Source organism: Podarcis bocagei (genome assembly GCF_964188305.1).
Source record: "Podarcis bocagei genome assembly, chromosome: 9".
Taxonomy (NCBI): domain Eukaryota; kingdom Metazoa; phylum Chordata; class Lepidosauria; order Squamata; family Lacertidae; genus Podarcis; species Podarcis bocagei.
Window position 1 is genome coordinate 52,904,626 of NC_138134.1, and position 13,253 is coordinate 52,917,878.

A 13,253-nucleotide genomic window follows, 5' to 3' on the forward strand; every position below is an offset into this window, starting at 1 on the left:
GGTCAAAACATCCATTCCATTGCAGGTATATGAGAGTTGTGACTTGGAAGTTGTGCTCTGGTTGTGCTTCTGGCATGCCCAATCAGTAGCTCTCCAAAATATTGCACTCTTTGTAGTTTTAGTAAACTTTGGTTTCTTGCATGGGATATCTGAGGTTTGACAATTCAGTGGTCACAGTTCTGTTTAGCCAATATTACCTATGCACATACGTAGTGCAATCTATTAGGAAAAAAAGATGTGAATCGTTTCAACAAAATCTGCAATCCTAATTTTTATATGGCTACTCCATTCTGTTGCTATTTAGCATTGGTAACAATACAGTAGGAATTTTATTACATTCAATGAGTTGTACAGTTACTGTACTTTTAAGACCTACTCTTAAAAGGCAAATTGTGAGGTGCAAGATTATAAAACTGGACTGTTCAAATCCATAGAAGAACAAGCAGAAAGGGATGGGCAGCCCCCTGACCACCCAAATGCCTGTCTCAGGGTAGGGGACTCTCCTGAATGGGATAGGCAGGTACTCATGCTCAGTTTTCATCTGTTCCCCATCAAATCACTTCACATCATAGGCACAGCCTGTTCAGGATAGCTTGAGGGGCTGCCAAGAAAAAGAGTGAATGCAAAAGGAAAGCTTCACCCAGCACGGAAATTCAGGACCCAAGCAGGCACCTTTAATGCTTGAGGCTGTGTCTAAAAAACACAGAGAGGAGTATCATAACATTAATAGCCCAAACAAGCTGTAGCCATTAAGACTCATCCAATCCTCAAAGCAATTCCCCCAAATGTGATCAAGGCAAAATACCAACAGCCTAGAAATCCACATGTAATATTTTTAAGGTTTCTGTTTTATATATATAAAACAAGCTTGTCCTACATTAATGTTTCATCTCTCCTTTGGTTCCTGCATGCCTGTGGCAATCCATAACTGTCAAGCTCCTACTGAGAGGCACACTGAAGTCACTTTAAGAGAAGCAAACTCAGCTGCCTGTGGATTCCCAGCTTAACCTTCCCAACTCTTGGCAAGATGCAGCCACTTTAGTACATGCAAACGGCAGCCAACTTCAGATCTCAGTGGGATCCCTCTCCTTTTCTTGGCAGACTTACCTCCCTGGATGGCATCTTGCATGACAAAATTAGAAATCAATGATGTTTTGGCTCAGCCCTAGATATTAATAGTAACAGTCGCAGCCAGCACCATCTGTTGTCATGTGACTGCAGTGAGGCGGTGTAGTTGTGCAGTTGTTATGAGATATGGCATTTGACAGGTGGGCATAGCATGTTTCTCCTCAAGATCACTCCATCGTCATTAGTAATCTGGCCCTTCATCGCAAGTGTTATTTTCTTGGGTATTTATTGCACCCCAGAGAACAAAACAAGCAATGCGTTTGCATAGGATCCCTTAGGTGCAAAATATTGCAAATGAGTTAGTTTTATACTACTAGTCATGGTTGAGATATCATGGCACTAAACAGCTGCAAATATTTTGTGTGTTATCCACACACAAAAATCACGCACAAGCAGATGTACTGTTTCATAGTGTTTCTGCTTCAGGAACCATACAAGAGTGTGCATTAAGTTAAATGTGTTGTATCATGTATGTAGCATTTGGAAATACAGTATGTTGGAGTGTGCAATCCTTTCCCTGCTGCTCTGTTGTCTTGAGGATGTTTCCAATACCTTCTAGCAGAGGTCAGAAACCGGGAGCCCTACAGATGATGCTAGACTACAGCTTCCCTCATCCCTGAGTCTTGTCCATGATGGCTGAGGCTGATGGTCATTGGAATCCAACAATATTTGGAGGGCTACGGGTTCCACACCCCTGCTATGACATTCCCACATTGCCTGGCAGAAACAGGCATCAGTTATTCTAGCTCTGTCTTGTGTGCCAAATTACAAGGACTATACAACATTTATGTGATTTTGGAAGGAGGTGGGTACAAGTGTCTGGGGGCATTTCTGACCCAAACTAATTTTTTTTTTTTAAATTTCAACCTGATACTCTTATTCCATAGTGCCAATATTCTTCCCAATGTTACAGCACAGGAAGATAAGCATTTGAGATATGTATGACCCCCAACAAAGTCTAGAGAAATAAGGTATTTCGGTTAAAAGGAATAAGGAAAGGCAGATATTGCAGCCAGGAAAATAAGAGAGGTGACTATATAAAACACCACCTGCAGAATCAGAGTCAGAAATGCCAGATTTTAGCAAACATAGACTGAGCAGGTGTGAAAAGGTCATGCACTGTAATTTATCACACTGAGAAAATATCCCACCCAAAGTCTGAACTCTTTGAGCCATGAAGTGCAACCCTTGTAAAATGGTAGCATTGTAGAAAACAGATGCTGTGAATAAAAGGGAAGAAACAGACGAGCGCACTGAATTAACACAACAATAGAACTGCAACATTGTCCAGTTAATTCATCTCTGAGACATTAAAATTAAAGACATTTTACAATCTCTATTGCCCGTTGCCTTCCAATTAATTTGGTAACTTTATTAAAGCAGTAAAGTCATATAGCAAAGTATCTTACAGGGTTTATTCAAGCTTCAAATGGGTAACATTGCTGCCTGTGAACCAGGTAATTACTGCATAATTAATTTTTTCATACTTTTTAATGTGAGATGTCTCTCAAATATAATTTAATTTTATATATTAATAGTCACCCAGCTCTTCTAATTGCAAGGAGAGAAAGGTGAATTACAACTACCCATACTTCCATAATATTCCCTCTGAAAGGCAACGTTCACATGAACAAAACAGATCCCCATTGTTCACACATACATTAATACGCAACAGTACGAGAGTTGCTCATTCCTTGTCAAGCCAATCATCTTCAGGAATGCCATCTTGTGATAGTATATCTCAATTCTATTGCATTTTCATATCTAGAGATACCTCAGAGCTAGCGCACAAGGAAGAGCCACCCTAGTCTGACATCCACCTAAACAAAGAATTATGGCGGGGTAATATAAAGCAATCAGACAATGTTTTATTGTTTTCAGCTTGTGTCTTCGCTTAAGAATTAGAACCCCCCCCCCCCATGAATGGAGGAGGTCCTGATTTATTTTAATTAGTCCCTAGCTTGCTTGCGTTTGTGTATTTGACCCTTCCTGGTGGCATTCATTGGTATTATGATTGCATTTCCTTCTTGAAACAGCCGTTTGCTTTGGACAATAGAGAATGATAGTCTGGCAAATGCTAGAAAGCCTTCAGAGCCGAAGTCACTCTCCACATATCAAATCTTGCTTACACGGTAAGACCAGCAATAAAAGGACATCAAAGGAGTGAAAAAAATCAATTCTGTAATTGGATAAAAGTAGTCTTCTAAGCAGACTGGAGTAGGATTGTATTGTTCAGCTTTCCAGGTATGTATTTGGTGTGCAATGGAAACATTTAGTCCTTCACTAACCAGTTATACCCATGTCTTGTACTTAAAATGTCTTAGGACTGAGTCAAGCATGGCTTTGCATCATTTGGTATCTCTTAATTATATTTAAAAACATTAATGTTTATCTTATCATCTAGTAACAAACAGCTAAAGCTATTGCCTGTGTTTGAAGTGCAGTGATATGAAAGCTCTGTTTTGTTTGATCTGTAAGGGATGTTTTACACATGAATGTATCAAATAATGTGCATACATATGAACACACCCTAAGATCTAGCACAGACCAAATGGTGGTCCTCACATAAATGCACCAAATGTTATGTAGTGCTCACACAGCCATTGTACTGAAAAACAGAGTGGCAGCGTGAACATAAAAATGAATAGTCTATGTTACCCCATAGGACTCCCATAGGTTCCACATCTTTTTCCTTTGCCTTATTGAAAATATTGTGGAAGAGGGTTACTACCTTCATGACCTGTTTGTAGGCATCACAGAGACTCATGGATGTCAACTAGAGGAGATAGACTGAGTCCATCTGAAGAAGGCCAGACTGCCACTGAAATGACTTCCTACAGCTACAGAAGGTGGTTCTTACAATATTTTCATGAAAAGAATGGATAGATGCTCATCAAATTGCACACATTCAGTCTCTTTATTTTTCACAATGTTGTTTTGAAATGTTTCCTAACATATCCCAGGGGCATTTTGACTTTCTTGTGACAATGATGGTATGATTGATCATGTTTGATAATATTTCTGTGGCAGTCAACCCATGAGGTCTCTCAATTATCCACTGAAATGAAGATCCAAGGATATTTTGCTGGAGAAGGTGATAAACTTGCACGTTGTTAGGCAGCGTAAGTCATGTTGAACTCAGTGGCATCTCAGCAGCCTGTGTGCAAGACTGAAACCAAGACTGAGAGAAATTCATTTCTTTGTATATTCTGAAATAGTACAATAGAAACAAAATCATAGACTTCATCAGCTCTTTTTAAATTGCCAAAATAGTTGAGAATCAGATGCTGTCTAATCTAGTTGCTATTCTGCATAAATATTTCAAAAACAGAATTAAAACCAGCATTATAATTTTATACTTAAATGTGCCTAAAGATTGATAGCTGCAAAAAATGGTATTATAAAATGTGAGTGTCTGTAAAAATGATAACTGTTAGATGCAGGCAAACAAGTGAAAATATTGATACTTTAAAAATATATAGCAGGTATCCTTGTATTCAATAATGGAGTTGAATATTGCAGTGTAATAGGAGCCGCAATAATTTTCTGTCAGCGATATGTGTGTTAGTATTGCAGCAGGCAATATAGAAATGTGATGGAAGTAATAAGAAAATAATTGTTGGTAAATAGTGATAGCTTTAACATAGTTAAACACACAATGAATATTTGGGCTGCATGAGTTAGGTGGGCAAAATCTATTGTGCTGTTGCAAAACATATTTAAATTCCCAGTAGATATATTTATTAATCAAAGGGCCTGCTTCTCATCCTAATGAAGACAAAATTCAACTTGACAACAGCAGCAGCAAAATGTAATCCCAAAAGATTCTATTGCTGAAAAATAATAATTCATCTTAAGCAATTGGTGTCTACTACATGCCAAAGATGAGAAGTAAACAGATATAATATAGAAACAAAAAGTAATGTTTATATAGATAAAGCTTAGTCAGACATCTTCTTGACAGTGCTGGATCCTTAATATTTTTTTCATCCACCTGATTCATTTGTGCTCTTGTTAGGTGCTACTACTGTAACATATGGATTGAATTATAGAGTAGCATGGAGTCGATTCACCAGCTTAGAAAAACAAACCAGAACTGGAAACTGGTCCTTGTGCTTCCTTTCCCTGTGCAATTAATTATTATAGCTCATTTGACACACAATATTATGTAGAAATAATTCCTAATTGTTCAGTGACAGAGATTCTTGCCCACCTTTGTATCCATTCAGTTGTTGTGTGCTTTTGTGGTGTCATGGGTAGTCTGTAGCCAACGGCAACCTCTGGGAATGGCATCATCATAATTTCCTCAGGCCTCACAATGGCAAGTGCACCTCAGCAGTGATGTATCTGTGTGCTTGTTTATAATTAAATATTATACCAGCCTTCATCTGTGGCGATACCTGGGAAGGGCACACCATAAAACTGCTGTAGGGGACCTTTTTCAGGACAAAGATTGCATCCCCCTTCAGGGAAGCCCCTAAGAGCTGCATGACAGTGGTAGATGGGGGGCAGAGGGAGAGGGGAGGGGAGGAAACAATGTGACTCTTTTCTTTGTAAAGAGGGCACCATTCCAGCTGCGCAAAAGCAAATCTTTCTGTACTCCCTTTCCATCTTTCAATCCACTTAAACAAGAAGCATTATCAAAGTTCAAGCAAACATTCCATCTAGACAAAAGCACTTGATGGTGTTTTTTTACAGCCGGTGAAGGGGATGATAAGGACAGCATCTGGAGGATCTCAATTGATTTGTGGATTGGAAGTTTCCCACCCCTTTCATAAAACTCGGGGGTTATATCCAACATTAGTTGTATTCAGAATAGACCCACTTAGTAGCATAAATCCATTTATTTCTGTGGGTCTGCTCTGAGTATGGTATTTTGATATCATTCCAATTATTAAAAACATCATCACACAAAGACACCAAAAAAATCTAAGCAGAGGAAAAGGCTAAAATACTACTTTCACATTTTTTAAAAAGAAACCCCCCCCCCCGTTGTTAGAATTTACCTGGATGCTGAGGATCTCCACTCCTTCTCTCTTTAATAAAACTAATCATAAAAGGTCTTCCTGAATAGAAATGCTTTCAAGACACATTTAAAAAGTCAAAGAGAGGGGGCTTACTGGATTTCCCCCACCTGGGAAGTAGTTCCACAAGCCATGCAACACTGCACAAAAGGTCGTGTTATGGTGCTCACCACATGGGTCTGATCTAAAGTAAGATTGGGTATGATTGTATATCTTTTTAAAATAGATAAGTTCATGTGGATGATGTGGGTCTTTAGTTTGATTTTTACACATGTGCATTGCCCGTGCATGTACAATTTGTATGTACATAGACGAAGGGCAGGATCTCTTGGCATGATCCCAATCTCCCTTCCTCCAGGAACACATGTCCAGTTACCACACGTTATCTTATGAGCACAAGCGTATCTCTTAACCTCAAGAATGAGCTTCAAATGATTAGCCCAGACTTAAGATGTCATATTTTATTATTAGTTCAACCAACAATTGAACTAAATTAGATCACTAGGTTATGTTAACAGTTGTTCAAGGCATATTTCACACGGCAGCTAATTATTCCCAGATAAATTCTCAGGGGTAGGGACTATTGTTTAAATAAAAAAATATGGCACGTGCCTTGTGTTAATACAGTCATTGGCAATCAGACCTCTGCAGAGTAAGTGCAATGTTTATGCTGTTGCAATTGGGATAGCATTTTACAATTAACTTCTATAAGTAGAATATGATTATCTAGCATTATCTTGTGTCATGTTTACAGATTTGCACTATACTCGAAAGAAGCAAACTGTCTATGCAAAGAAAGAAAAAGAGGTTGCTTTCTCACCTGCGCATCACCTGTAGTTGGCACCTTTTGTTCACTCACTGTTTGTGGAGCATCCAGACAGCATCATTGTTAGTCTATTACACCTGTTTTCTGTATAGTCTCCCTGTCTATCCCTCCCATCGTCCAACTTGGACTGTTTTGGTGTGTGACAGTAATAAAGTGCAATTGCTTTAAAGAATTAAAAATGCTACAGTTCACACATGTAGAAGAATAAAGCTGTGGCCCATAGTTCAATCCATTTACCATTTCACATTTTGTTTTTAAGGGCTTGTGGCGATCACACAGGGTCCCGGATGTTTAACGGTCTATTGATCCCTGTGCCACCACTGTGCCCGCTTCCCCACTGCCACCAACCTGTTACTCTCGGGTAGACACTGAGTCTACCAAGTGAACCGAATAAACAAGTTTATTTTATAAGTATTAACAAGTTTATGGTTTCTCAGATAATATTCTTGTCAGTTTCTTAACTTTAGTTTCTTTACCGGCCTATACCTTCCTAATACCTTCTGACTGATTATCTCAACTGTTTGACTGACTCCTCTTAATAGATTCTCTCACTCTCTCAAATCAGACTAGCGAAACCCATAGACTTATCCTCTCCGTCTCTTCTCTAACTCCACACTAACTTCTCAACCCCCCTAACTCTAACTCTAACTCCTCCCCTTGGGTTCCCATTGGTTAGTTATTTTATAATTAGTTAACCCTTTCCTTATGAACCCAGTATGATGTCACACACCTAGGAAGGCAAACGCCACAGGGCTTAAGAGGCCATTGTCACTTTTTTAAAAAATGAAACAATATGAAATCATGCCCACCAGACATGTAAAAATGTACCTACGATATTTCTCCACGTTGCCCCCAACATTTAGAAGCAACTTTCTTCAGAATTAATATAACAATAAACTTCAAGCTCTTTACATTTTGCACCTGACAACGTTGTGCCAAGCCAAATGTTTTGTAAAAGTTTGTTATTAATGAAAACTAAGGGTTTTTTGTGTTTTTATTTCCATGAGCATATGTTATTTTGGTGTCACAAGGCAGCCCAATGCAGCTTTTCTCAACTCCCAGAACAGAGATAGGTTCTTCAAAGCCAGTTAGCAAGTTGTTCCCAAAGGCAACTTCAAATCTTCCTATTTTAGAGAGGGCACATGTCAATTCTTCATTAACATTTTCATTTTCATTTTATTAATATAACCTAAAGAGAAATTCCCCCCTGCCCAAAATGTGATAATCAATTTGTTGTTTTTTTTAAAAAAGTTTTTTTATTGCGTTTCTTTTCATAGGTTCACAGATTTGTTTACATAACAACATGCAAGAAACATTTTTTTTATATATATAAAGAAAAATAGAAGAAGAAGAAAGAGTTGAATATATTTCACATCATCTTTCAGCAACTTGCTTTCTTTCGGACCTCCTCGCGTCCTCCCAACATTGCGTTCATTATTTTAGCCAAATCAGCAATTTATTACCTTGTTTCAACCCTTATTGTACCTTTAAATCTATTATAATCAATTTGGATCTCATATTCAGATGGAAGGTTTGTGTTAACTTTGCTTTTGCCACTTCACATGCATATTGTAACCTTAAGACAGTGAACATGGCAAAAAGAAATAATTAAATAGTTCTGGTGTTTAAAGAAATGGAAGTTTGGGAGTAGGGGAGACATCTTCTTACTGGCTTTGGAAATAACTTCCTAAGCAGGACTGTTAGTAGCAGTAGTACTTTTTTTAAATAGCTACTACTATTATTAGTGATAGTGATAATGATATTTATTATGTCAACTTTGCTCTCCTGCCTAGCTACAGTGACATTTCTTTCAAAATGCAACTATTTTTTAGGGAAACATTTAACAGCCTGTTTAATAGACGATATGTAGAGAGCCAGTGTGGTGTAGTGGTTAAGAGCGGTAGTCTCGTAATCTGGTGAACTGGGTTCGCTTCCCCGCTCCTCCACATGCAGCTGCTGGGTGACCTTGGGCCAGTCACACTTCTTTGAAGTCTCTCAGCCCCACTCACCTCACAGAGTGTTTGTTGTGGGGGAGGAAGGGAAAGGAGATTGTTAGCCACTTTGAAACTCCTTAAAGGCAGTGAAAGGCGGGATATCAAATCCAAACTCTTCTTCTTCTTATATTAGAATGTTCTGTCACACATCTGGGTGATGTATGTTTTATCAGTATAATGAGAATATGATTCTTCCATAGGTCTTTATTAAGAAGTGAGGAGGAGATGACAGGGCATTCTTGGACGCTGATAAGAAGGATTTCTGGGTGCATACATATGTATAAGTGGTTCGGTGTGGCAACACACCATTAGAGTATGCCACTCTGAAACAAAGATACCTCTATTACATTTATGTGATAAATATCTGCCTGGCTGGCTCAAACTATCAAAGGATTTGATTAAGGGATTGATTTGAATACAAATAGCATAATTGACCCTGGAGAAAAGATGAACTGATATGGACAACAAAGCTTTGTGAATAGGCTTGTAAGATTAGGAGGTATCTTGGGAAATGTCAGCCGTCATGATCTATTCTGTACTCATATCTTGGCTGGAACAAGGAATTTCTTTTTATTATGCCTTTGATGAAGTGTTTTCTGACCAGGAAACTTAACCAACAATTTTTATGTGTCTCTCACACACATGGTCACTCCCCTGAAGATACAAGCACATTTGTTTGGCTATATTAAAAATGCAATTAGCCTGTGGAGGCTCCAATACATACATGGATCTTTGCGCAAAATGCGGACTTCCCTTGCAATTCAGTTTTATGAACAGTGTGCAAGTTGAAGTGTCTTGGAGTTCCAAAACACAGCAAATGTTTTAAGGAATGGGTTTTCCATCATCATGAAGAATAGAGATGATATGCTGGGAACAATATGAGACACTCAGTAACAGTTTAATGTTAAAACTGTAAGAGGAGCCTTGCTCAATGAGGCCGAAGGCCTATTTCCTGCTAAAGGGCAGGAAACTACAAAAAGGAAGCAGCTGATGGGAATGACTCATGGTATCAGTTGTCTCCATACTAATGCACAGAATATGGGAAACAAGCAAAATGAACTTGAGGTCTTAATACAGGATGACAACTATGATCTAACACTGAATTAGTGAAGCTTGGTGGGATGAGACTCATCAATGAAATGTAGAAATTGAGGGGTATAAGCTGTTCAAAAGGAATAGACAAGTTGTTCCCAATTAGGGGTCCAGAATATAATGATATTTATCTGCTAATATACCACAATGTTGAAAACCAGATATACCTAAAATCCTTTGCTTATTAGGGGCTTCCCCACATTTTCTTTAAAAAACAAAAATGCTTTGCAGAAGTAACTCCCATAGGGTTATCAAAATTTTCAAAAGTAGGGAGTACGTGGATTGGCTTTTAATAAATAGGGGGTCCTCAGTAATTAGCTAATTGGGAACCACTGGAATAGACCAAACAGGAAGAGGGAGGAGTAGCATTATATATAAAGGCGTGTAAACTTTTGAAGAGATCCATGACTTGGGACATGGAAAGCAGATTGAGAGTATATGGGTAAACATTGTAGAAGAGGGAAACAAAACTGACTTTTAATGTGAGTGTCTGCTATAGATCTACAAATGAAGACTTGGATGATGCCTTCCTACAGCAGATTACCAAACATTCAAAAATGAGAGACAGAGTAGTCACGGGAGACTTCAACCACCCCATTATCTTTTGGAACTGAAACTCTGCCCATACTGTAAAGTCCAACAGATATGCACAAGAGGGCAACCAAGATTATCAAGTGTTTGGAAACCAAGCCTTATGAGGAACAGTTGTAGGAGTTAGGTATGTTTAGCCTGGAAAAAGAAGAGACTGAGAAGAGATAATATAGCCACCTTCCACTTGGAAGATGGAGCAAGCACATTAATAATAATAATAATAATAATAATAATAATAATAATAATAATAATAATAATTTTATTTGCATCCCGCCCTCCCCGGCCAAAGCTGGGCTCAGAGCGGCTAACAACAGGTAAAAATGGCATAGTGTACATAAAATCGCACCGTCAATTAATTAAAATATATTCTAGAATCAATTCAAAGACAGGAGACTGGCGTGCTCTGGTCCATGGGGTCACAAAGAGCCAGATGCGACTAAACGACAAAGAACAACAAGAATCAATTCAGAATCAAATTAATGGCAACTATTGGGTTAGAATTCTTTGAAGATTAAAGAAGGAGAGAGGGGGTCAGATTGTGCCTTGGCCAAAGGCCTGGTGGAACAGCTCTGTCTTGCAGGCCCTGCAGATAGAGGTCAAGTCCCACAGGGCCCTAGTCTCTTATGAAAGAGTGTTCCACCAGATTGGGGCCACGGCTGAAAAAGCCCTGAATCTGGTCGAAGCCAGTCTAACCTCTCTGTGGCCCGGGATCTCCAAGATGTTTTTATTTGAAGGCCATAAGGTACTCCATGGGACATACCAGGAGTCTAGGCGGTCCTGTAGGTACAAGGGTCCTAGGCCGTATAGGCTTTAAAGGTTTAAACCAGCACCTTAAACCTGATCCTGTACTCCACCAGGAGCTACTGGGTGAATGTGATCCTGTGGCGAGGACCCCGTAAGGAGTCTTGCTGCGGCATTCTGCACCCGCTGGAGTTTCTGGGTCAGTATCAAGGGCAGCCCCACGTAGACTGAGTTACAATAATCAAGCCTGGAGGTGACCATCGTGTGGATCACAGTGGCTAGGTCAGGACATGAGAGTTAAGGAGCTAACTCCTTAGCTTGGTGGAGATGAAAAAATGCCGCCTTTGTTATAGCTGCAACCTGCAGCTCCATAGAAAGGGAGGTGTCAAAGATTACACCCAAACTCTTAATGGGCGGCGCTGGCACTAACTGCGCCCCCCAAGAGATGGGAGTTGGCCACCCCATCCCATGTCGTCCCAACCCAGCCAAAGGACCTCTGTCTTCAAAGGATTTAACTTCAACCAGTTCCCATGTAACCATCCAACCACAGCTTCCAAACATCTGATCAGTGTGTCTGAAGCCAAGTCAGGATGGCCGTCCACCAACAGATAGAGTTGGGTGTCATCGGCATACTGATGGCAACCCAGCCCAAAACTCCGAACAAGCTGGGCGAGGGGGCGCATAAAGATGTTGAAAAGCATCGGGGAGAGTATCGCACCCTGAGGTACTCCACACACCAAGGAGTGGCACGATGACAATTCCCCCCCAAGTGCCACCCTCTGTCCCTGACCAGAGAGAAACAAGCACAGCCATTGAAGGACTGTGCCCTGGATCCCCACGTCGGCAAGGCAGTGGTCCAGAAGTTTGTGACTGACCATGTCAAAGGCTGCTGACAGGTCTAAAAGAATCACCAGCCCCAACCTGCCTCGATCCAGCTGCCTGCAGAGATTATATGTTAGAGCGACCAGAGGCTTCTCGGTCCCATGACCAGAGTGGAAGCTGGACTGGAAGGGATCCAGAGCTGATGTTTCATCCAGAAATCCACCAAGTTGTTCAGCAACCGCTCTCTCAATAACCTTATCCAGGAACATTAACCAATGGATTCAAGTTACATAAAATGGAGAGTCTGACTATCAGGAAAAATTTTTTGACAATAAGAGCTGCTCAGCAGTGGAACAGAAAGTGAGAAAGTGAGACTCATCGGAGGCTTTTAAGCAGAGATTGAATGGTCACCTGTAATGAATGCCTTAGCTGAGATTCCTGCATAGAAGGGGTTTGGACTAGATGACCCCCAGAGTACCTTTCAACTCTAAAATACTCTGAGGCTATGATTTTCCCCATCTGCTCCTTGTTTTCTACAGGTTACAGGAAAGCTGCGACAATAATCTCAACTTACATTTATACATATGATTCATTCTCACTGTTAATATTCTTGAATGTTTTCCTGCACTGGTATCAGAATGCCTTTGTCTTTGCAAGACAAATAGTAGATGTTCATAGAATCATAATATTGTAGTATTGTAGAATTGGAAGGGGCCCCAAGTGTCATCTATCCAGGTATCTCAACCAAAGCATTAATGACAGATTGCTTAGAAACCTCTTATGAAGGAGACTCCACCACCTTCAGGAGTTTCATTTTTCATATTAGATTCAAGTATCATTAGCAAAATTAATAAAATCAGGAAAATTTTAAACTGATGTAAAACAGAAGAATACAGAATGCTAAAATTCTGCATTGTTTTTGACCTGCAACATATAGTAGCTAGGTAATAAAATGAAGCAACACATATGTGTATACCAGCTTGCTAAACAATTGTGTTCTGTAGCACTTAGTGATCACCTAATAAAGACATTCTC

The 13,253-nt window shown here is 39.7% G+C and overlaps 2 long non-coding RNA genes across 2 annotated transcripts; one reads left to right on the top strand and one right to left on the bottom strand.

Moving 5' to 3' along the window:
• Nucleotides 1-4,021: 4,021 nt before the first annotated feature.
• On the bottom strand, nt 4,022-5,374 carry LOC308594134. The gene is made up of 2 exons (XR_014011354.1): nt 5,342-5,374; nt 4,022-4,337 (listed from the first exon to the last, which is right to left on the bottom strand). It is a non-coding gene; the product is annotated as an uncharacterized lncRNA (long non-coding RNA).
• A 139-nt stretch (nt 5,375-5,513) lies between these two features.
• Nucleotides 5,514-9,305, top strand: LOC308594784. Its single transcript, XR_014011607.1, has 2 exons — nt 5,514-5,625; nt 9,173-9,305. It is a non-coding gene; the product is annotated as an uncharacterized lncRNA (long non-coding RNA).
• Nucleotides 9,306-13,253: the final 3,948 nt, after the last annotated feature.